This window comes from Martes martes (genome assembly GCF_963455335.1).
Source record: "Martes martes genome assembly, chromosome: 7".
NCBI classification, from domain to species: domain Eukaryota; kingdom Metazoa; phylum Chordata; class Mammalia; order Carnivora; family Mustelidae; genus Martes; species Martes martes.
Window position 1 is genome coordinate 9,516,077 of NC_137894.1, and position 25,388 is coordinate 9,541,464.

Below are 25,388 nucleotides of genomic sequence, written 5' to 3' on the forward strand. Positions count from 1 at the left end.
GATCCTAGGAAAGATACATTCCTGAAAAATCTAAAATCAAGAGGCATGGTAGACCCATTCCTCTCCGGTAGCGGAGTGACAAGTGGTGGCTGCATTATTAGGACAGAGCTGCACTTTCATTAAATGTGGGCAAAGACGTCTTCTCTCCAAGCTGTGGAGGGGAAGATATGAATTGGAATACGCTTACAGGTTTGAATTCGTATTGGACTAGCCCCAAATTATGCAATTGTTAGGTTATGATCTAAGCTTTCATATTGGAATGGGGAAGGAGCTGCAGAGAAAGTCTAAAGGGACTGAAGGAATCAGTTAGCTTTTTCTTGGATCCTTTTTGGGTCTAGCTTAATGAACACAGTAGTTAAATATGAACCTTCAGAGATGACTGGGTTGCTCTGTTGGCTAAGCGTCTGCCTTCAGCTCACGTCATGATCCCAGGGTCCTGGGAATGAGTCTCACCTTGGGGTCCCTGCTCAGTGGGGAGCCTGCTTCTCCCTCTGTCCCTCCCCCCTGCTTGTGCTCTCTCTCTGTGTCAAATAAATAAAATCTTAAAAAAAAATGAACCTTCAAATTGTGAAATTACTTAGATCACAGTTAATATAAAACCCATTTGTGGGGCGCCTGGGTGGCTCAGTCGTTAAGCGTCTGCCTTCAGCTCAGGTCATGATCCCAGGGTCCTGGGATCGAGCCCCACATCGGGCTCCCTGCTCAGTGGGAAGCCTGCTTCTCCCTCTCTCACTCCCGTGCTTGTGTTCCCTCTCTCGCTGTCTCTCTCTCTCTCTCTGATAAATAAATAAAATCTTTAAAAAAAAAAAAACCCATTTGTATTTATTGCCCATTTTAGTAATGTCATGAAGAAAGAGAAAAAGCTTCCCTTCTTTGGAATAAAAGAAATTCCAAACGTGATGCTCTGACAAGGACACATGGCTGATGTGATATGCCCAGGCAAGGATGTAGAACATGAATCTAATGAAGAAACATTAGAAAAAGCCCAAATGAGGAACATTCTAATTAAAAATTGGGGAGGGTTAGGTAATAACCTGTGAAAGCTGTGTAAAGAGTCTGGAGTCACGAAGGCTAAAGATACATGGCAGCTAGATCAATACCTAAGACTAGTTTGGATTGTGTACTTAGTGGATGGGGAAGATGATGCTACAAAGGACATTACTGGATCAACTGAAGAAGTCAGAATAAGAAGGAAAGACTAAATACAACGTATCATTCTTAAATTAACTAATGTTGATAACTATACTGTGGGCTGTGTAAGAGAATGTCTCTAAGGAAATGTAGACTAAAGTATTTAGGGGTAAAAGGTATGAGATGCATGACTTACCTTTAAATGATTTGGAAAAAAATTGTGTGTTGGGGGTGGAGAGAACAAATAAAGCAAATGGAGTTACAGGTTAATAGTGAATTTAGGTAAATGGTACCTGAATATTCTTGTACCATCTTTATTTTGCAAATTTTCTTTAAATTTGAAACTATTTTCAAATATTCAAAAAACGAACACAAACAACAACAGACAAATCAATAAGGAACCAGAGAGAGGAAACAAATTGCCTGCAGCAGAGATGATGTCAAGGACAATGGAGTTCTTCAGAGCAGCAGTAGAGGACAGAAGCAGTAGAATTGTTAAGGAATTGCTTAAGGAATGCAACCTTCTGTCTTCAGTGATTTTATCCTAGCTAAACTATCATTGGGGGAGGGGAGGGTCATTTAAAAATAGTGAAAAAAATAAAAATACTTAGATAATGATTTTTAAATTTTTATTTATGAGTCATCTCTATACCCAACATGGCGTTCGAACTCAAGACCCCGAGATCAAGAGTCACAGGCTCCCTTGACTGAGCCAGCCAAATGCCTTCAAAATACTTAGCTAATGATTAAAACCATTACTCACTGTTTCTTGCTGAAAGAGCCACCAAAGGGTTTGCTTCAAGGAGAAGGAAATATATTTCAAAAGAAAGGAGGGGGATGGAGGATACAAAGATAAGCAAAGTGGTTAGTAAATGTGAGCTAAAACTTTGACTAAAAATTAACTATTGAATGATCACATTTTTATGGTTAAAGATGGGGAACTAAAATTTTAGACAGCAATAACATGAAAGATGGGAGAGGATGATCCACAGTTAAAACATTTTAATATCCTAACATTTTCTTTATGGCAACCATGCATGTGAATGACTTAAGATAAATTAAATGAAGAGAAACAGAATCTAATTTCTTAGATGGTTATAGGAGACAGGTAACAAAGACAACATGATACTTCCTTTCCCCTGAAAAATGTAGGAAAGGAAAAGTATAGGTAGGAAAAAAAAAACTACAAAATAAGAATGATGGAAATAAATTCAAATATATTGGTAATCACAGGAAATGTAAATATTCATGGGTTGGAAAACCACACCAAAGTCAAAACAAACTAACCAGATCTGTGTGTATCAACAGCCGTCTCAGAAACATTGTACTGGGTATACGAAACAAGATTCTAAAGGTTAGACACTGTTTGGGACCACTTTGTAAAATACAAAAAGACACAAAACAATGTTATTTACTGTTCATGGATACAACTACAGGTAGCAGAATAGCCAATGGATCTTGCAATTTAGTGATTATCTCAGAAGAAGATGGGAGGTGGAGGAAAGGGAGGAGGATAACTTATTTGCACTTTTTCCCCCTTAAAAAAACAATAATTCTGAAGCAGTCATGATAAAAAGTGTGATATATTTCAGTGGTGGATGTGGGTGTCTGTCATATTAATTTCTGGACTTCTCTCTATATTTAAAATAATAATGGAAAACCCCCCACAAAACCTCTATATTTTCTGCTTAGTTCCATTTTCCTAAGGTCAGAGGGAAGATACATTTCCTCTCATGGATGTGGGTTTAGGTGAGGATGTGGGTTATTTGTTTCCCTCCCCTCCCAGCTTCATGCTCTGCCCTGCGGGGCCCCTCGGACTGCAGGACCCAGGCTTCCTTGTCAGCCTGCTTGCAGGTTCGGCCAGTGGGAGGAACGAGGGGGAGATTGGAGGGTGTGATAAAGAGAGGTCTGGAAATTTCTTCCCCACTGCATCCTGTGGCTATAGTTGCCTCCTTCCTCCATAAGCCAATCTCCACCAAACAGCCCTTCCTCCAGGGTTCCTGCTCCCACTGGGTTCTCCTGATATTATTTCCTGCTCCTGTCTCAACACCGCCTGGGGGTGGTGACCACTTCTCACCTTTGTTCCTCTCTGGATGCCTTACCATAATACCTTGTTTGTCCCTTTAACCCTGTTGGAAACTCAGAACAATACCTGCATTAAAATTTTTGTGTCTTAACCACCTGGGATGACACAAGAAGATACTGCGAAAAATCAAAAGTGACTTTTCTTTTTTATTTTACATAACTTCTTTGCCATGGATGAAAACATTGGTAAGGGGACCTCCGTGTCCCAGCCTATCGGCACTCTCTGAGCACGACAAAAAGGGATCATGGCTGACTACGCCAGAAGACCTACACAGGCGCCAAATGTCTTCCGATTCTTTGAATGGTATCAATTACATTTTATGATTTCTACTCAATGAATTTTGATGGAGTGCTAGTCTGTCCCAAGAATGGTCCCAGGGACTGGGGTACGTTGTTGAACAAGAGGCAGTAGTCTTTGTACTCAAGGAGCTTCAGTAGACAGGGAAAGGAAGGCAAACCTGGTATGAAGAGACACATTAAATTCTAGGAAGATGGAAGGAGTGAGTGGTTGGGGTACCCGGGAGGGTCTCATCCCACCCAGTCTTGTACCATAAGAGATAGCTTCCCAAAGGAAACAACGTTTAATCTGAAACCTGACGTTTACCTACCAGGGAGCCAGATTAAGGAGAACAGCCAGTGGGAAGGAATGAGGTTTAGTTTTTAGTTTTAAGGTATTCTGGGCAGAGAGAAAAAACAACTTGGGCAAAGATCAGCAGGGGATAAAAAGCATTTGGGAATTTGAAAGTCTATCTCTTGGATTAATGTATAGATTGCAGGAGAGAGGGAGAGAGTTGCGGCAGGGGAGGAAAGCAGAGGGCAGATCACAAAAAGCCTTAGGAGTAAGTTTAAGGATATGCATATTAGCACGAGATCAGTGAGAGCTGTTAAATCTTTTTTAAAGTAGGTGGTATATATATCATAACGATATTTGCATTTAAGAAAGATTACCCTGAGGATGAACTTGAGATAAACAGAACTAGAGGGAGTTATCTTAGGTCTCTGGAGTAATCCAGGCCAGAGACGATGAGCTGGGCTTGAGACAGTGGGGCTGGACAGAGTGGATGCTGCAGGAAGGATGCCTAATGCAGGCCACCTGAGCCCATCCTGCCACATTCAGGCAATTGGTGTCATTATTTTGCCCTTAATAATAATATGCTATATATATATATAATATATATAAATATATTAATATTTTAAGGTCTATTTATTTATTTATTTATTTATTTATTTTAGTTATATAATATATATGTGTATATATACATATTTACATGTATGTATATATATGTGTTTATATACATATATACATGTATGTATATATATGTGTATATATGTATATAAATAACATATAAATATATTATATATATTTATATGTTATTTATATACATATATATATATATACATATATATATAATATTTTAAGGTTTATTTATTTTTGTGGGGAGGGGCTAAGGTAGAGTCTTAAGCGGACTGTGCCCTGGGCATGAAGCCCTACAAGCCGCTTGATCTCACTACTCTGAGATCACGACCTGAGCCAAAACCAAGAGTCAGATGTTTACGCGACTGTGCCACCCAGGTGCCCCAGGCAGGGAATATTTTGTATCCATCTCCGTGTCTCCAGTACCGAGGGGGTGCTCAAGGAGTGAACATTCTTGACTAAGTGTATCTCCGGGACAGGGTATTTTTGGTGCAGTGGTTACCCTCATGACTTCCAGACTCAACTAGGGAAGTTCAATGATGACTGTGAAGTCACTGTCTACAGCTATTTCAGAAGCACAGAAGGCGCGCGTGCTTTAACCTGGTTCACTGTGCATCTTGAACCGCGCAGGCTGCTTTTCCTTGACTCCGTTCTCTTGTGCCATCTGCTGGGACAAGCATCTCACGGCATCCCGGAGCAAGATAAGCAATGAAGACAAGACTGAGAGCTTTGTGGGAGAAACAGCAGACAATCCCCGGGACGGGCGTACAATTTCACTGCAGAGACAAGTGTTGTGCCCCGACTATTGGATTTGCTGCTCACCTTGAGTGTTTTCCCAAGACAAACGCCCTTTTCTACTGGTTTTCACGCAGATTGTCTTAAACACCTGTACGCTCCTTCAGGGTTTGCAACAACCCTAAGATGCCAGCCATTATCATGATCACTGGTTGTGATCACTGGTTGTGGAATGAGGGCAGAGAAACACAGAGATTTAAATGAAATGCCATCTCCAAGCTGCAGACAAGTGGCCGAGTCAGCCCTGAAGCCTGCTTTACTCCTCGCTGCACGCTTGACTCACAAAACATTTCAAACACAATAGGAGAGAGGTCAAGAGGGGCAGAGATAAGCTGCTTAGCCGAAGCACGGACAGGGCTGGCGTGGTATGGAAAAGCGGGCAGCTTCTCAGTCTTGGTGATTCAAATGCTGAGTGTTGGTGCGCGGGTTCCTGGGGGCGGGAAGAGCAGGACCAATTCTCCTGCACTGTATGTTCTCCAGTGACAAATCAAGGCGATGTCCCCAAGGGACACATTTTTCTAGTTCTAAGCAAATGGATAGCAAGATGGTACCTATAACCTTTGGTGGACATTGCCATACAGAATAGATATTGCCGTTTTCGTTAACGTATGTGGTAAAAACAAAGTAACCAGCACACCATCCTTCTCTCGTGGAAACCTGTTATTCTTCTATAAATACATACTTGTGTAAATCCACAAATATACTGTTGGTGTTAGAAAAATTCAAACATTCAAGGAAAGTGAAAATTCTCCTCTACTTCCCCCAAAGATACCGCGGTCAGTGGGATGCTTCCAGATCTTTTTCTACGTGTTCACACACACGGTTCCTATGGGAATGTGGAACGTGATTTAGTGTTTTGTCCCCCTATATGAATGATGTCTTGCTGGAATGCCCTGTCCTGGGTTTCCGAGGGGCTCAGCCTCTCCTGACACATTGGGATATGCGGTTGGGTTTGTACGAAGCCTCTCTTGGGATGTCCCACCTAACTGCCCACTGACAGCCATCCTCTGCCCAGCCCTGGTCCCCCCCACATCACGTCTCCAGGCTGGCAGCTCGCTATAGCTCACACCCAGCTTTCTTTCTTTTTTATTGTGGTAAAATAGACATCACATAAAATTTTATTATTTTAACCATTTTTAGGCATGTCGTTCAGTGGCACTAAGGACATTCACGTGGCTGTGTAACTATCAACACAACCTATCTCCAGAATGTTCTCATCTTTCCCAGCTCTGCACCCATGAAACACTAGCTCCCCGTTCCCCTTCCTTCAGCCCCTGGCAACCACCTTCTCTATGAACTGGATGACTCCAGGAAGCTCATAAAAGTGGAATCATGTGGTATTCGTCCTTGCGGTTGGCTTATTTGGCTTTGCATAGTGTCCTCAAGGTCTAGCCATGCGGTAGCCTGTGTCAGAATTCCCTCCCATTTTAAGGCTGAGTAATATTCCATTGTATGGATAGGCCACATTTTGTTTATCTGTAATTTCACCCACTAATGGACATTTGGGTGTTTCCTCTTCTTGGCTATCGGGAATAAAGCCGCTATGGGCATGGGTGTGCAAACACCCGTTTGAGTCCCTGCTTTCAGTTCTTGTGGGCATTTGCCCAAAAGTGATGCAATAGTTTTCTGAGCACATTGTAGGCTGGTGTTTCCTTCTTGGGTTGGATGCCTCCTGCTTTTCAGGTATTTACCATAGTTACGTACCCACGGAAGGCAGTTCCCTTTGCTTTCTAGGATAGCTATGGGTTTCAACACATATTTTTCCAGTTCTGAAGATTTGGGGCGGGAGAGGCTATTCTCAAACTCCTGCACTTCAAGACTCCTTGAGAAGTCCGCACCGCCCCTCCCCCCACCCTGTAAGTCCTCCCTGATCTGTCCCAAGGTGGGGGCGGGGTTTACACTGAGCTCCCGTCTCCCTCACCCTGCTTTAGTGCTTTCTTGCTATTATTTGTTTACAGCTCCATCTCACAATACTGTGAACTCCGTGAGGGAGAACTAATCTTTAGTTGAGTCTTTGTTTTTGCTTTTGAAGTAAGCTCTACACCCAACTGGGGCTTGAACTCATGAACCTGAGATCAAGAGTCCTGTGTCTACCGACTGAGCCAGCTGGGTGCCCTGTTTCTTTTTTATCTTTAATCTGCTACATTGTATCGAGTGGTTGGGGTCTATTTAAACAGTTTTTAAAAAATTAATTAAAAATATCTTTAATAATTACACACGGTTTAAACAATCAAACAACAAACGAAAGGTTTTATAAGCCTTCACTCACTGGCTTCTCATTTTGGTACTAATCTTCAGAAGGAAACAACTCTATTTCAATTTTCAGTTCTCTTGAGTATTAATCTGCTTCTCTAGATAATAATCTTGTACCACTACACCATCAGTCCTACAGAGTATTTTCTATTGGTTTTTTCTTTGATAGAATTTTGTTCACCTATAAGAGGATCTAGTTCACCTCTACCATCACCCACCTTTCTGTGCCCACTGGTTGCAGTCCTTCACCCCTCCCTACCTCTTTGTCCATTGCCATATGGCTTTGCAGACCCTCCCTGCTCCATGACTCACCCTTTGACTGTGGGCTCAGCCACGTGACACCCTTTGGATAATGGGATGTTCTTAGACAAGATGCAGTAAGGGATTAGAAAAGTGCTTATATGGCAGGGTCTGCTCTCTTGATCTCTGCTGTTACCTGGTAAGCCTGCTGGTTTCCAGAGAAGGATAAGAAATGTGGGGCAAAGCTGATCTGGTTGACTCATTGGCCCACAGGGGGAAGCAAAGCCACTTAGACAGACGGAGCCTAGATCGGCTGGACTCCAGTTCATCTGCAGATGGAGGAGTGATAATAAATGATGGTTGTATTAAGCTGCTGAGTTTTGGGGGTAACTTGTCACATAGCGATAGCTAACCAATACAAACATGCCCTCTTCCCTGCTGCCTCCCCCTTCTCCAGTTAGATCCTCATTTTGGTTCCTCTGCTATTGCTATCTTAACCTGTTTCATTCCATTAATTGTTGATGGGATCGCTTTTCTCCCCATATTACCATAAGTTTATTCTCACTCCTCTTCCCCCGACACTCACCACTTTCTGACTCCTGGCGTCCATCAACCACACTTTGGCTTTTACACTGTGAGGTTTACGTTCATTAACAGGTTGTCTGTAACAGAAATTTGCGGTACTTGCTGCTTCCTAAGTCCATCCTTACGTCTCTGTGGAGGAGCATTGGGAAAAGATTATTTTATTTTAGTTTTTTGTTTTTTTTTTTTTTTAGATTTCATTTATTTGTTTGACAGACAGAGATTGCAAGTAGGCAGAGAGGCAGGCAAAGAGAGAGGAGGAAGCAGGCTCCCCACTGAGCAGAGAGCCTGATGTGGGGCTCGATCCCAGGACCCTGGGACCATGACCCAAGCCGAAGGCAGAGGCCTCAACCCACTGAGCCACCCAGGTGCCCTGGGAAAAGATTATTTTAGAGAGAAAATCCACAACTTCCTATGAACTAGTTTAGCACGTCTTCCTTCTCTGCAACTGCACGATCTGAGATTAATACACCTTTAGTCCTATCAAATCTCCCGAAGACCGAAGTGTGAGGAGAATTAGGAGCAGGGTTGAATGTCAGGATATTTCTTTGCATTGAGTTATGTTGCACTATTAGCGAAGATAATGGAGAATAGAATGTTTCCTGTGTGACATCACATTTCTGTTGTCACACACATTTGTGCTACCAGCAGATGGCCAGGTCATATAAATGCAATGTAACAATCATACTTTATGAAGCTCTATTTTAATTAATAAGAATAAATTAAACCAGTTGGGCATCGTGCCCAGGAAATCTGTATGACATATGGTAAGAATACTGTCCATGGGTCCATTTGACGACTGCTTTTTACCAGTCACAATGGGAAATTGGAGGTGAAAACAGGTAGGTGTTTTGTAAGATTTGGACTGGACATGGTGATGCAAGAAACTGGAACTCTCAACTTGTGGGAAATGCTATCCTTTGTTGAATCTTTCTGATCTTTCTTGACCCCTTTGCACCTAGAGGGGACAGAGAATGTAAGAAGGGACATCTTTCTTCCCTCCCAGGATGCTGGCTTCTTTTTTTGATCTCTGGAATTTTACCACATCTTGGCACAGGTAAATGTGGGTAAGTTCCTTAATTTCTCTTAGTTTCCTCAAATGATGAAAATAAAGGCACACCTGAGTTCTGCTGTGAAGGGTAAATGAGCCGCCATCGGCAAAGCACCTTACATTCCCGAATCATAGAGGGCATGTAACAAGAAATAGCTGCTTTTGTGATCAATCTTAGTCATCAGCTTGATATACACATTTATTTTATTATTTAACTTAAGCCATTCTATTATCCTGTCCTACTTAGAGTGAGAATGTGTTTTTTATTTTCCTGCTATCGTCCTGCCTGTGATATCACCCAGCAGGGGTACTCCATGATTCCTGGCTGCTATCATCTCCAGCAGAGAAAATGGGAAAACCAGTGTCCAGGATTTGGGGCTGCTGTTGCTGGTCCTGCCACACGGTGTCGCTGTGGAAGCAGACAACCTTGCCACAGGGCGCCATCCTCCTGGTCCAAGTCCAGGGGAGTTAGGGAAAGCGGCAGGCTCCCCTGTAGAACACAGTGATCTGAGAGCAGCGGCAGTATCCCATTTCAGAATCCTGGAGAGATCACCTCTGTTTAAGTACTGGTGATGGAAGCAAAGCTGTAGGATCACTGTGCATGCAGAAGACAACTTCACCCCCGTATACCCTGCCCATCCCGGGGCTCAGTCTTGTTGCCTTGTTTACTTCTCAGATCTTTGAGTGATACATCCAGAAGCTCTATGATAGATGGCTTCTTTGCATATGGACCGTTACCACCATGTTCAAGTAATTAGTATCTTCTCCCTGGCAACATTGACTAGCAGGTTCCTGCTACAAAGAGGCCCTTGGAGGAGACCCAGCTGGGACCCAAGTTTGGAACACCCATCCTCCTTTGGGTACATCTCTGAACTGATGAGCTCCTTGGGCCAGCCGCTTCTGCCCACACTCATGCAGAGGGGGCCAGAATTAGAAGGCAGACAGTGCTGAAGAAATGCTGGAAGAGTATCAGTTGCTGACTCTTGTCACTAAAGTCAGCTCTCAGGTCTTTAAATGGATTGAGGGTGCCCCCCATGCGAAAGACATTCACAAAGAGATTCCCAAGATAAATAGTCTCATCCGGAAAGCCAGTTGCTAAACTGCATGTACAATAGGATTCCATTTCCCCTATTTTTCTTTTATACTTCTCTGTTGCCTGAGTTCATTTTGATAAAGTGTATGCATTACTTTTGCATGTAGTAGAAATGATGAAGATTAACAAACACACACTATGCCACTGGCATAGCGGTCAGGCATAGAGCCTTCCATTGAAAGAAGAAATAGGGGGATACTGTATCATTTTTATAAGGATTTCTTTTGGAGAAATTGGAAAAACTGTGTTATCGAAATAATTTTCAAACTGATGAACATAAAATAAAATCCATAAGGTCTGTAAGTGTCCAACTCTCAATTTCAGCACAGTTCTTGATCTTGGGATCATGAGTTTAAGTCCTCGGCTGGGCTCCACACTTGGGTATGGAACCTACTTAAAAAAAAAAAAATGGGGGCACCTGGGTGGCTCAGTGGGTTAAAGCCTCTGCCTTCGGCTCAGGTCATGATCCCAGAGTCCTGGGATCGAGCCCCGCATCGGGCTCTCTGCTCAGCAGGGAGCCTGCCTCCTCCCCTCTCTCTGCCTGTCTCTCTGCCTACTTGTGATCTCTGTCTGTCAAATAAATAAATGAAATCTTAAAAAAAAAAAAAAGGATTCTAGGTAGGAGGAGGAGAAATATGGCAGAGGAGTAGGTGACCTAAATTTTGTGGGGTCCCAGGAATTCAGCTAGATAGTTGTCAAACCATTCTGAACACCTACAAACTCAACAGGAGATGGAAGAGAAGAAGAGCAGCATTTCCAAGAAGAGAAAAGCGACCACTGGGGCGCCTGGGTGGCTCAGCTGGTTAAGTGACTGCCTTCAGCTCAGGTCATGATCCTGGAGTCCTAGGATCGAGTCCCATATCAGGATCCCTGCTCAGCAGGGAGTCTGCTTCTCCCTCTGACCCTAACCTCTTCTCATGCATTCTCTCTCTCTCACATAAATAAATAAATAAGATCTTTAAAAAAAAAAAAAAAAAAGCAATCACTTTCTGGAAGGTGGGATGTGCGGAGAAGTGAATCCAAGGCGACACACGGAAAGAGAGACCGCAGGGGGAGGGGCCGGTTCCCGGCAAGCGGTGGAGCAGCAGAGAACAAAACCAGAACTTTTAGAAGTCTGTGCCACGGAGGGACGTTGCTCCAGAGGCTAACTGGAGGGTGGAGCCCGTCAGAGAAAGACCCGGGGTGTCTGAGGGTGGCAGAGCTCCCAGGTATCGGAGCAGGGAAGTTGGCTGTAGAGAAGCCGAGGAAGGGGCTCTCAGCTCGGGGTTACCTTAAACCATGATCTGAGGCACCGTCAAGTCACTGCTCTTCCGGGAGGGACCCCAGAAGTGGCAGATCCGGGGAGACTCACCCTCCTCTGGGAGCCTGCGGCAGGAATCTGCTGGGTTTGGAGACTCCAAACGGGGCCGTGCACCAGAGGGAGAAACGCTCGGTCACAGGCCGGGTAAGCTCCGAGAGCAGTCGGAGAGCAGGGAGACGGGAGGGATTGAGCGCTTTTCTCCGAGGACACACTGAGGAGTGGGGCCCCGAGCTCTCAGCTCCTCCGGAGACTGGGCGCCGCCATCTTCATTCCCGACCTCCGAACTCTACGGAAAGCGCTCAGGGAACAAAAGCTCCCAAGAGCGAACTCCAGCAGATGACTTAGCCCGGCCACCGGCAAGGGTGGTGCAATTCCGCCTCGGGCAGAGACATTTGAAAATCAGGGCAACAGGCCCCTCCCGCAGATCAGCAAGAACATCCAGCCAAGACCAAGCTCACTGATAAATGAGAACCGTGGAACTCCAGAGGTGGGGGAAAGCAGCACATAGAATTCATAGCTTTTCCCCCATGATTCTTCAGTCTTTCAAGGTTAAATTTTTTAAATTTTATTTTTTTCTTATTCTATTTTAAAAAATTTTCCTCTTTCCTATTTTAACCTATTTTATCTTATCAATACCTTTTAAAAAATCTTTTAAAATTTTCATGTTACAGTCATATTCTATCCGTTCATTGTATTTAACCTCTTCTTTTTTTTTTTAAGATTTTATTTATTTATTTGACAGACAGAGATCACAAGTAGGCAGAGAGCAGGCAGAGAGAGAGAGGAGGAAGCAGGCTCCTGCTGAGCAGAGAGCCCGATGTGGGGCTCGATCCCAGGACTGTGGGATCGTGACCTGAGCTGAAGGCAGAGGCTTTAACCCACTGAGCCACCCAGGCGCCCCTGACCTCATTTTTTGTATACATGTAAGTTTTTCCTTCTTGGGTCCAAGAACGGTTAATAGAAAATCCAAAGATGCTGGCTTTCTTTTTTGCTCAGTTCACTTTTTAAAAATAAGCTTTATTTTTTAGAATAGTTTTAAGTTTGTGGGAAAACAGAGGAGGGTACTGAGAATTCCCATATACCCTCTACGTAGCCCCACACATGCATAGCTTCCCCTCTACCCATATTACCCACCAGAGAGTACACTTGTTACCACTGATAATCCTACATTGATAATCACTATCACCCAAAGTCCATAGCTGATGTTAGGGTTCACTCCTGGTGTTAGATATTTTGTGGGTTCGGACATGTGTATAATGACATGTATCTACCATTCTAGTTTCATACGGAGTAGTTTCACTGCTTTAAAAATCCTTTATGCTCTTCCCACCCTCCCTTAACACCTGGAAACCACTGATACTTTTGCTGTCTTCATAGTTTTGCCTTTTCCAGAATGTCATGTACTTGGAATCATGCAGAACACAGACCTGTTCAGATTGGCTTCTTTCATTTAGTGATATGCACTCAAGCTCCCTCCATGTCTTTTCATGGCTTGATAGCTCTTTTTTTTTTTAATTTTATTTTTTTGCTGAACAGTTTTCCATTGTCTGGATGCACCACAGTTTACTTACCCAGTTGTCTGCTGAAGGGCTCCTTGGTTGCTTCCGAGTTTTGGCAATTATGAATAAAGCTTCTATAAACATCTATGTGTGGGTTTTTGTGTGAACATGTTTTGAACTCCTTTGGATAAATAAATACCAAGGAGTAAACAGATGCTGGCTTTATGAAGACACTTGGCCCTTGGCTTCTGCATCTGTGAACCTGAGAGCTACAAATACACACACTTCTTTCTGACAAAGGGAGGATTCAAATTTGTGTAAATATAAAGTCTACTTAGCTGCGTATGTTTTATGTATTAATTTGGGTGGTATTAGCTTCTGGATCAGATTAACACCGATTCTCAATGGCTTACCACAACAAAAATATATTTCTTAATTCCCGGTCCAAACTAGTTAGGAGGATTTCCATGCGGCAATGCAGAACCCAGGCTCCTTCCCTCGTGTGGCTCTGCCCTCCACTAGATACAGAGTTCTTTTCATTCAATTGATGGTGTGGGGAGAAAGATTATGTGGAAGACACACATATTTCTTTTTTTTTAAACTTAAATTCAATTACTTAACATATAACATATTATTAGGTTCAGAGGTAGAGGTCAGCGTTTCATCAGTCTTATATAAAACCCAGTGTTCATTACATCACGTGTCCTCTTTAATGTCCCTCACCCAATAACCACCCCTCTCCATATTTCTCAATGGCTTTGGCTTGCATGAGATAACATCACTTTCGCTCATATCTCCTTGGTGAGTTCAAGTCTTGCCTAGAAGCTGGGCCTGGGGAATGTAGTACCTACTAGCCAGTCACTTCTACAAAACAATTCTACTCCATGGAGGGGGTCTTGGAGGGGATCTTCGATGGTCACTCAATTATTTCTAGCACAGGTCTAGTTATGACTCAAGGAAATTATTTTGAATTCTGGAAAAATTCAACAGTTAATTTCCTCAAAGTCACTTTTCAACTAGCAATGAATGACAAGAAAGGGAATTCATTTGGAGGACTTCAGAAAGAAGGTCAAGATTCGGATACCAGAGCTTTCTGCTTGAACTTGCACAAACCGTTGATGGACAGACGTGCTATCTCCTCAGCAGAGTGGTCCACTCGGAAGCATGCTATCCATCAACAAAGTCTTTGGAGTGGTAAAAAAATCCTCCATAAATTGTAAAGCATGTCCAATGTGATATGTATTTCCAAATATTATTACTATAAATGATTACCCTTTTCTGTAAGAAATAGCCACACCTCTAAAACCCTGCTGTTGGCATTTTTGATTGGTTCAGCCATTTGGAGAACAAATTGGTGTTGTACCTTCAAGTTGTAGATGTGGGTAGCCTGCGACTCAGCAGTTCCATCAGTATGGTTGGTAAGGATTGATTTCACAGTCAGCAACCCTGAACACTAAATAGTGCAACCAACTGCATATATAAATGACTCCCAGTGGCTTCATTTTTCCTCAAGATGACATCTGAAGAGCAGGAAAAAACTGACCTTCTTTATGAGAGAGAAATCAGTTCTTTTGGGATGGCACTGTCAGTAGCTGAAAATGCAACTGGCAGCAGTTTTCTAAATGGTGGAGATCATCATACTCTTTGACTCACAGGATCCTCAAAGCAAGCCTCCCTTAGATTCCAAATTTGGACAGGAAAAGAATCTGTGCCCAGAGGAATCAATGAAGTATTCTCTCTTACACAGGTGCATGGGCAGACACATGAGACGGGATCATATGATTTACAGTCACATTTTAGCTAGTTAAATACTTTTTTTTAATATATATTTTTTAAGATTTTATTTATTTATTTGACAGAGAGAGATCACAAGTAGGCAGAGAGGCAGGTAGAGAGAGAGAGAGGAGGAAGCAGGCTCCCTGCTGAGCAGAGAGCCCGATGTGGGACTCGATCCCAGGACCCTGAGATCATGACTTGAGCTGAAGGCAGAGGCCCAACCCACTGAGCCACCCAGGCGCCCTAGTTAAATGCTTTTTAAAAAAATTTTATTTTTAAGTAATCTCTATGGCGAGTGTGAGGTTTGAACTCACAACCCCGAGAGCGAGAGTCCCATGATCCACTGATGAGCCAGAGAGGCCCCCTCTAGTTTTTTTTTTTTTTTTTTAAATTAATACAGTATTGATTCAGGGAGGATGGAAACATTATAGAATCTAGCTATTGTAGGATAAGGGGGGATTTATAGATAATAACTTGCTTTGCCGACTGAGTATTCAAGTGACGTGATGGGAGCACGGCTTGCTCACCGTAGTGTAGATGGTATATGTGGAAAATTTTCTTTTAAGGGCACCTGGGTGGCTCAGCTGGGCAGTTAAACATCTGCCTTCAGTTCAGATCCCCTGGTCCTGGGATCAAGCCCTGCATCAGGCTCTCTGCTCCCCCTGCTTGGGCTCTCTCTCTGTGTCAAATAAATAAATAAAATCTTATTTTTAAAAAAGAAAATTTTCTTTTATATGGGAACTTATCCGAGGAACTATCTTCAGAAGATGCTGGCAATAACAAGATGTAGATAAAAGAAAGTAGGTATTGAAGCAAAAAAACTTGTTACCAACTTCATGGGCTAAAGCTCACGCCTTTTACTCATGGTAGTTTCCTAGCCGTATCACTCAGAGCTTATTCAATTTTGTGTTTCTCTCTAGTAAGCTTAGCTTCCTGTTTTTTCCTTTAAGTAGCATTGTGAGAAGTAACAAATTAGAAGTATGTAGCATGTGTGTGTGTGTGCATGGATGTAGATGTTCTCTTAGAACAGTGGTTCTTTTTCTTTTAAAAAATATTTTTTTATTGCGTTATGTTAGTCACCATAAAATACATCATTAGTTTTTGATGCAGTGTTCCAAGATTCCCTGTTTATGTACGACACCCAGTAAGAGCAGTGGTTCTTAACTGGGGGTGATTTTCGCCTCTCCCCCCAACTAGGAGACATTTTGGCGATGTCTGGAGACATTTTTGATCATCAGGACTGGGGAGGAAGGGAGATTGTTTCTGGCATCTAGAAGATGATAAATATCCAAAGACACAGGGGACAGCCCCCCTCCGCCAACACGAATAAGAATTATCTGCCCCAAATGTCAACAGCGTTGCCCTTGAAGCAGCCTCAAGGGCATCAGCAAGATGTATGTGATGACTTAGACCCTAACATTGAGGAAGGAGCGGAGAAAGGATGAAAACGGGCATAGGAGTTTTAAAAAATTACATTTACCAAAGCATGTCAGTGTGGCATGGTTTGGCATGGAGGCCAAGAGCTCTATGCTTGTCAATACCCCGGAGGCTATCTCTGTATCAGAACACTGATAAGGGCTGTTCAAATAATGGTAATACATTCGGTTTAATAAAATAGGAGGGTGATCTTTATGAACTGCAGCTAGGCGGGAACGCAGCTGGCAAAGACGCTGGAGATAAACACAGACCTCTGAACTAGGCCTGGAGCTAAGGGATGGCTACCCAGCGTACTGGGGACCAACTTTATGTGCGAAAGTCCATGCAGTTAGGAGCCCTGGCCCTGTCACCGTGTGACCTTGGACACATCTTAAGTCTTCCGAGTCTCTAGAGGGAAACCATGCCGAATGACGTGGAGATAAAATAAAAATATTTGTGAAGTGCCAAATGCGGGGGTCCCTCCAAACCAGACAGGCTTCCAGGACTGGAAGAGGAGAAAGGAGAGCCTAACAGAAACTTCATCTCATCTTGAACCAGATGGCGTGACGCTACTGCTGAATTTCCTCGCGCCAACAGCCAGCTCGGCACTGCAGAACAACCCCCAGTCTTGACTACTCTTGTTCTTTCAGGCTGGGAAAGCAAATGAACTCCTCGAGATTTGCATATCGTATTACATTATTTCTATCAGGAAAACCCCCGCATCTTTGGAGTGGTCATGCATCCAGGACAAGGTTTAAGGCCATCAATGACTGTCCCTCCTTTAACTCCCAGACTTCTCACTGCTTCACTTCAGACAGAGCTGGGTCAGTGTCCTGGCGTTGTCGCTTACTAACATACCTTGACTCAAACACTTGTGACTGGTTGAGAAGCAAGTTATTTAACTCTCTAAGCCTCAGTGACTTCACCAGAAGAATGGGAGAGAGTAATAACTCCTATCTTTCAGGGTTACTGTTGAAGACATCTCAAACGTATTATTAAATAAAAATCAAATGCACGTATTCAATAGATATTAAACATATGTATTAGATAAAATAATATCCGGGAAGCGCTTCACTGAGAGTTGGCGTACGAACCCCATGAATGTTAACTGTTCTTTTTATTATTAACTATCATCACCCTTGGGATGGGTCTGGATGACCCTGATAACCTTGGCCCTAAAGTGGTACTGCTCTTACGGGTAGCTCAAGAATTGGATTTACAGTAGTTTCATGTCAACTTTTAAAGATTGAATAAATAAATTTTGTTTTGGATAAGGAATAAGCATATTTTTCTTTCTTTGTGTGAAAAGTTAAAAATATAACCATTTTTGTTATGGATACTATATGGAAAGTGTATATAATCAGTAAGAGGAAACTGCTGATGAATTTATAAACTCATCAGGGCACCTGGGTGGCTCGGTCGGTTGAACCTCTGACTTCGGCTCAGATCACAATCTCAGGGTCATGGGATCGAGGCCAAGCTTCTCCCTTTCTCTCTGCTTCAGTCCCTTCCTCTGCTCTCTCTCGCTTTCAAATAAATAAATAAAATCTTTTTAAAAATTCTTTTATAAAAAGATTTTATTCATTTATTTGTCAGAGAGAGAGAGAGAGAGTGCAAACAAGCAGGGGGAAGGGGCAGAGGGAGAAGCAGGCTCTCCACTGAGCAAGGATCCCAATGTAGGACTCGATTCCAGGACCCTGGGATCATCACCTGAGCTGAAGGCAGATGCTTAACTGACTGAGTCACCCAGGTGTCCCAAAAATTCTTTATTTAAATTCAGTGTAGTTAACATATACTGCACTATTAGTTTCAGAAGTAGAATTTAGTGATTCATCAGATGCGTATAACACCCAGGGCTCATCACATGAAGTGCCCTCCATAATGCCCATCACCCAGTTACCCCATTCCCCCACTGGCCTCCCCTCCAGCAACCCTCAGTTTGTTTCCTGGAGTGCAATGTCTCTTATGTCTGCCTCCCTATTTATTTTAAATAAATAAAATCTTCAAAAAATAAAGAAATTTTAAACTCATCATTTTTTATTCTTTTATACTTTCATGTGGGTAAAAGGAATATGTTTTAGCATCCCAAGCCTTATTTCAAATATTCTGGAATATTGTTTTTTTCCTATATTATTGTCTGTTGTAGAAACTAGTGCACAGCATGGGTCCTTACCAGCTGGAGTCTGGCGTCCACTGTGAGAAACTCCTGGCTCTGCTCCAGTAACATTTCGTTTTTAGAGACATTTGTGCATATAAAGGATGGGATTTGTCTCGCTTGGGACAAACTTTCATTTCTCACTGTCTGGGCAGATAAATGTGGAACAGCAGAGTTGTAGATGGTGATCACTTTAAATACTGGTTTTCTTTGGGGCGTAGTCTGGGACTATTTCTCTCTCTTTTTTAAATATATATTTTTTAAAGATTTTATTTATTTGACACAGAGAGAGATCACAAGTAGGCAGAGAGGCAGGCAGGGAGGGAGGGGGAAGCAGGCTCCCTGCTGAGCAGAAAGCCCAATGCGGGGCTCGATCCCAGGACCCTGGGATCATGACCTGAGTTGAGGACAGAGGCTTTAACACACGGAGCCACCCAGGTGCTCCCTGGACCATCTTCTCTCTTAATGCCAACTTCGAATGCCATGAGCATGTGATGACTCTCAGATTTCTACCAGCAGCCCAGACCTCACCCCAGGGCCAGCCTTGTCTGTCCAGCTGCCTACTTGACATCTCCACTTGATGGTCTCGTGGGTAATCCAAACTTGACAATGGAGACCCACACTCCTGATTCCAGACCTGACTCTTACCAAGCACACCCTCCCCTAGCTCCCAACCAGCTCCACACTGATAATGAACTGTCTTTGTCTTCATCCCTGAGAGGCAGTCTCTGAATCCGTGGGCTCTCCCAAGTGATGTCTGGGTCTTTACTAATCATGGCCCCTCCAGAGGTGACTCAGGTGCCAGAAACATCAACCATGTGATTAGAGGGTTGGGGTTCTGAGCCAGGTGAGATCCGCTTGACCCCTGGAGGGGGAGGGGATCTAGAGATTGAATTTAGTTCTGTGGCCCATGATTCAATCTATCGTGCCTATGTAAGGAAACCCCAGTAAAAATTCTGGGCACAAAGTTGAATGAGCTTTCCGATTGATGACATACATTGATGTGCTGGGAGAGTGACCGGTCTTAACGACACAGAAGCTTCAAGTCTGGGATACTCCTAGACATTGTCCCATGCATCTCTTCATTCAGCTGTTCTTGATTTGTATCTTGTATGATGAAACAAAGTGTCATGTTTTCCTGAGTTCCATGAGTTTTTCTAGCAAATGACCAAACCTGGAGGATATTGAGAACTTCCGAATAGGTAGCCGGTTAAGCGTGGGTGGCCTGGGGGCCTGGAGCTGGCATCCGGAGTGAGGGGAGTCTGGTGGAGGACCACACCCTAACCCTGTGCCGTCGGACCTTACTCCAGGTGCTCGCTGTAAGGGTTGTGTTGCACCAACCCCCTGGTGAAGGCTTTGGATGAGTCATATGTCATTTGAGTCACTTATCATATGAGTCACATATCATTTCTGTCTTCCCCTCCCCCTCCACATCCCAACTACCAGAGGTTCTGTTGTTTCTGCCTCCAAAATGTAGCCCAAGCCCCTCCATTTCTTTCCATCCCTGCCACCACCTTCCCATTCAAGCCACCATTGTTGCTCCCCTGAACATTACAATGGCCTCGCCCTTGGTCCTCCTTCCAAGGGTGCCCTGCAGTCCACTCTCCATTCTCCTCCAGTCTGTAATCAGGGTGACCTTTTTAGAAATGCAAATCAGTTAATGACAGGCCCGTGAAAAAGGCTCCCATGCTTTCCCCTTGCACTTGGAATAAAATTCAGATTTCTTCCCAAGGCACATGAGGTCCTGCACAGACTTGTACCTGTATGTTTATCCAACCTTGATTCCCCCTGCTCACTCCCCATCAGCCACACAGGCAAACATTCCGTTCCATTAACACCATGATACCCAATGTAATTACTCTTCAAAATCACCAGAGCACTGAGAAAAAAAATGCCTAGCTCTAGAGCAAAGCCTAGAATCAGCATTTTTAAGAAGCTATCCCGGTTATTCTAAGGGCAGCCAAGGTTGACAACCAGAGCATCGATACCAGGAGCTCTTTACTGCCTCGAAGCCTTTGTCCCTGCTGTTTCTCCACCTGGAGTTCTGTTCCCGGCTCTCACGATTTTTCAGGTGTCAGCTCGGACATCACCTCATCCAAAAAAGACTACCCAAAGTGACTCTCTCTGTTTTCCTCTTTCTCATTAGTCTGTTTACTTTGTCATATCCTATTCTGTATGTATCTTACTGATTGAGGCTTACTTGTGTCTGCCTCCCCCAGCGGAATGAGAGCTCCATGAAGATAGGGCTCTTGTTTGTTGCTACGTCCTCAGTGCCTAGCACAATGCTTGGCATATATAGATGCTCAGTAAATACTTTTAAAAGGATTTCTAATATATACATATTTTAAGATTTTATTTATATATGTGACAGAGAGAGACACAGCGAGAGAGGGAACACAAGCAGGGGGAGCGGGAGAGGGAGAAACAGGCTTCCCGCTGAGCAGGGAGCCCGATGCAGGGCTTGATCCCAGGACCCTGGGATCACGACCCGAGCTGAAGGCAGATGCCTAAGGACTGAGTCACCCAGGCGCCCCAGATTTTATTTACTTATTTATTTGTCAGAAAGAGGGAGAGAGAGAACATAGGCAGGGGGAGCAGCAGGCAGAGGGGAAAACAGCCTTTCTGGTAAGAAAGGAGCCCGACGTGGAGCTCGATGCCAGCATCCTGGGATCATGACCTGAGCTGAAGGCAGATGCGTAACGGACTGAGCCACCCAGTAACCCCTACAGTGTTTCTGAAATAAGTGATCAAATAACGAATAACTGAAAAGCTGATTAAGTAATGTTCTATATGGAAAAGTAGTGCTCAGTGAATTTAATAGCATTTTTGTCCTTCTTTAGTAATATATCTGTATCTATATCTCTACTTCAATATCTGCCTAGGCACACATGTGTATGAATATGTATATAAATATGTATCCACGTACACATGTACATAATTATGCATAATATATGTGTTACATGTACAGTTTTTTTCTCAAAAGGATAATTCTTTAAAAAAACTTGCCTGACAGTGTGAAAATGTGAAGTACATGGATTCCATGAGCCCCAGATAGCACCGGAACATTGCAGTTTGGGCTGTCGAAGTGGAGATCATTCAAGTTGGGGTCCCACACTCAAAGCCCCCATGGAACGTTCCCTTCATCTGACTAATTCCTGGCCATCACTCGGGCCCCAGCTTCAGTGTCATTCCCTTGCCCCATGGCAGAGGTACCCCACTGGGGCACTCATTGCAGAGGATTCGATGTGTTAGTTCATTTGGATGCTTCAGCGCCCTCTCAGCACTGTGTCTGGTCTCCATTCTCTCCAAGCAGCTGGCCCAGGGCCTGGCACACACCTGGAGCTCAGCAGGTGCCCTGGATACGCTTGAGCAAAGGGCAGTAATAGGAGAGGTTTCAGCTGGGCTCAGACCCCCGCTGTCCCCTTCACTGCTCCATAACCCTGGACAAAACCGCTGCCCCCTCATATGTTAAAGAGGGAAAAGAGAATCTGCTTTCAAGCATTTTGGGGGTGGCCAAACTTGTACTGGGCACTGTGTTATTTTTAATTTTTTAAGATTTTATTTATTTATTTTATCAGAGAGAGAGAGTGCACCAGCAGGGGGAGCAGCAGAGGCAGAGAGAGAAGCAGGCTTCGCGCTGAGCAGGGAGCCTGATGTGGGACTCCATCCCAGGACCCTGGGATTATGACCTGAGCTGAAGGCAGAGGCTTAACCGACTGAGTCACCCAGGCACCCCTGTTTTGTTTTGTTTTCTTTAAAGTGGGCTCCACGCCCACTGTGGAGCCCACAGTGGGGCATGAACTCACAACCTTGAGATCAAGACCTGAGCTGAAATCAAGAGTCGGATGCTTAACCGACTGAGCCACCCAGGAAGTACGTCTAAAAGCTACCTTCATTAAATTTATGGGACAGGATGTATTAATTTTATTTTATTGGCTTCCCTAATATCTTTTCAAAGCAGAGCCCTGGCTCACCTTCTCAGACTCAGCAGGGAGCATGGCTGCCCCCACGTGGCCATGCCCCTCCATGGTTCTTTCACTCAGTAGCATATACCCGAGTGTCTTCATCTGTGAGCAGGGCTCCAAGTTGTGCAGATTCTGTGGAGATCAAGTTGTGCAGAGTCTGTGGGTTGCCGGCTTGGTGGAGACTTGGAAGATGAGTTGGCATCTCTGACAAGTCAGCAGAAAACCCATGCTGGGGTCTTCCGGTCACTTCTCTTCCCTGATCATTGAACCACAGGGTGTACGGGGAAGTTGTGAGTCAGAATATTAAACCTGGTGAACTAGCAATGACTTATGCAATGAATAATTTTCAATCTGATTATCAGGTGAGGCCTCCTGGCTACACTCATGAGGTTTCTTTTTTTTAATCTTTGTAATGTTTAACGTACTTACAACCCCTAGGGGCTCTGGGCACAGGGAGGTCTACTCCCTTATAGGAAAATGAATCTTTCAATGAAATAAACTTGCTTCTGAAGGTTCATTTTGATATTCTTCTCCCTCTGTCTTGCTTTCTGTGATTTATTTTTTTTTAAAGAATTTATTTATTTATTTGACAGAAAGAGATCACAAGTAGGCAGAGAGGCAGGCAGAGAGAGAGAGAGGGGGTGGGGAAGCAGGCTCTCCACTGAGCAGAGAGCCTGATGTGGGACTCGATCCCAGGACGCTGAGATCATGACCTGAGCTGAAGGCAGAGGCTTAACCCACTGAGCCAACCAGGCACCCCTTGGCTTAGTGTTTTATCAGCAATATGCATAGAATTTTTCATTCTTCTTCATAGTTCATGCTATATCATATCATATCATATCATATCATATCATATATGTGATATATCATGAGATATCTATGATATGATAATGTGTATACATATGTGTATATATATCATATACATTTGATATGATAATTGTAATGCTTTATATATAACACATACATATGTACATATATTTTATTTAGATAGCATACATATAATATTTTAAATATTATTTATAATTGCTTATATTGAATGCTCTAGGACGATACAGCATGCTCGTAGGCTTCAGTAATCTTATTTCCTTCCCACTTTATTTCTTTGCCACCTATTTATTGTAGGTCTGGTTTGTGCCATGCATCGTGCTCAAGAGTGTCCTCAGGCATACTTAAATTCAAGAAGCACAGGCTTAGAGCCCAGATAAGTTATAGTACTTTTTCAATCTGCATCTGAGGAAGGGCCACCTTCTCCAGCATAGCTGGTTTTCATGGTTTCTGTGGAAGGTGGGCTCCCACCGAGATGCCATTCAACATCTCAATCCTTGTTCTTATTTTCTACATACAAGAAACTACCTGGTGACTTGCGTTCTGATTCATGCATTCCATAACGTCTGAGTCTCTTGATCAGTGGGATCGTTATGTTACTCATGATAAATTAACAAACTGACATTCTGAGTTACAGTCACCAGTTTCTGAAATCTGTGTCAATGTGAGATCGCCCCTGAGAAATGATGACATTCTTTCTGCTTCTTGATGTTTAAATTCCTCGCCTGAGGAACCAACTCTGGAACTTGGTGAGTTTATCACAATAATGTCACCTTCTGAATTCTCCTGGTACCTGGTTGGTAGGTATGAATTTTCGTTAAAAATACAACATAATCATGGTGAGTGCTGTGAAGCGTGTAAGCCTGACGATTCACAGACCTGTACCCCTGGGGCAAATAATACATTATATGTTAAAAAATTAAAAAAAAAGAAAAAAATAGAACAATTAAATTTGCAGACAAGTGACAGGGACCACTTTGAGTAAAGAAAAGAGAACAAATACTGTTCTTAGATTGGAAAATATGACCAATAATGGTTCTAGTCTCACAGGACTATTTGAGATTCATTAACAAGTTTTTGAGATTCATCCATACTGATATCTTTAGCTCTGATTCATTTATTTTCTCTGCTGTACATATATATTCAATAGAATGAACTTATGAATAAGCTACAATTTGTTTACTGATTGTATTGTTAGTGGACACTGTACTTGACGCTTTCAGCTGGTTGGCTTTTATAAATCATGCTGCTTGAACATTTTGTTCATGTCTCTTAGTGCACTTGTAGATGCAAAAGTTTCCTTACACTATCAACCCAGGTGTGAAACCACTGTATCAGAGTGGATGCGGATATTCAATTTTGCTAGGCCACTTTTCAAGTGTTTACACCTATCCTAGTGGGTTTTGAGGCAAAAAAAAAAAAAAGAGTCAATAAATGCTATAATTCATAATAAAGCTGTAAACGTGAATAATGAATAGGTTTCCAGGCAAAAACAATCAAATCTGTAGTTGACTGATTTTGTACAAGTAAAAAAAAAGATGATTTCAAAAAGGAGATAAAATGATGACTATTTGGAAGTTGCATTTCAATGAATTGATGATTCATTTGCCCCAGACCCATGGATAGGTAAGAAATTGTCCCCTTGTGACACAAAACCACTGAAGCTTTTGTATCATTTTCTTACAAGGCACAAGACCTCTTATAAGCCAGGTGAAGTTTCTTTTCCCAGAAAATCGCCAAAAAAAAAAAAAAAAGATTTTCTTATGAAACTGATTAATCTAATCACAGAGACCGAAAACTACAAAGCAATCATTTAGAGGAGCACTCTTCAAGTTAAAGGAAGCACAATTATCCTGCTTGAAAAACCGTCCTGAGAGCTCTGGACAAGCAAAGCGTGCAGCGGGACCCAGATAGAGCTCCTGACAGAAGGGGAGTATTATGACAGCATGGGATGGGGAATGAAACCGACAGCATATGATTGGATGAGTATTATGGAAGAGTAATTGCATTGCCTGAGAATTCAGGGA